This window comes from Austrofundulus limnaeus, unplaced genomic scaffold, assembly GCF_001266775.1.
Source record: "Austrofundulus limnaeus strain Quisiro unplaced genomic scaffold, Austrofundulus_limnaeus-1.0 Scaffold86, whole genome shotgun sequence".
In the NCBI taxonomy this organism is placed as follows: domain Eukaryota; kingdom Metazoa; phylum Chordata; class Actinopteri; order Cyprinodontiformes; family Rivulidae; genus Austrofundulus; species Austrofundulus limnaeus.
In genome coordinates, this window is record NW_013952488.1 from 842,970 (window position 1) to 843,956 (window position 987).

Genomic DNA, 987 nt, shown 5'->3' on the forward strand with positions numbered 1-987 from the left:
TCATATTTTGGGCATTCTATGTCACATAGAGCAGCTTAAGAATAAATTGGCAAAAGCTAATTAACATATATCAAGTTTATTGTTTTCAAAAACATCCATCCATCCATTTTCTGTACACGCTTCTTCCTTTTCAGGGTTGCGTGGGTCACTGGTGCCCATATCCAGCAGTCACAGTGCGAGGGGCGGGGTACACCCTGGACAGGTAGTGTTCAAAAATACACAGCATTAAAGCAGAAAGACTTTTGTTAGAAATCATTTAACATGATAATGTAAAACAGATCAGACCCCCCCCCCTTTTTTTGTCAAATTCGTTTGGTGATTTTCAGCAAAGATACTGTTACTTGTTCTATTCATAAACATCAGAGAAACATATATGTATTATTTTGAATAACTGTCTTTTCCTCTGGCCAGATCTCCTTCATGAAAACTAAAGTAAACAAATATTCCCAAATCAGGGAAAACCATTTGCATAGTTTGGGTCAATAGTTTTGAGGGTTGTTCTGTTTAGCTTGAGGGGTTCATGGGCTCTATGTTTCAACCATTTACCATTTACAAGCTCCTGATATCAAATGTCAGCATGTTCTCTTCATGAGTTAGTGWATTTTCTCTCCAGATTTTTCACATAGACATAGTTTAAATGTATTATTTTTAACTACCCTTATTTCTTTTGTTTCTTGTGACTGCATTTCTTGTCAGAACTGACAATTTGTCCAGGTTGTACTCTTGCCTGTGGACCACCAGGGCCCCTATAACTCTGAGCAGAATTAAGAGAATACAGAAAATAAATTGGTGGATGGGTTTTTAGCTTGGCAGTTTATACAGTTTGATGTCTTGTAGAGAAGCGCTAGCAGCGTTAGTGGTCGCTTTTGTCGCATGATGATGAGAATCAGAACCAGAGAGAGAGGGGTTGCTTCGAGCTGCAGAACCAGCCTCACAAACAGAGGATCTCTTGGACTCTGAGACCCCAACAGGACAGCAAGTGGAATG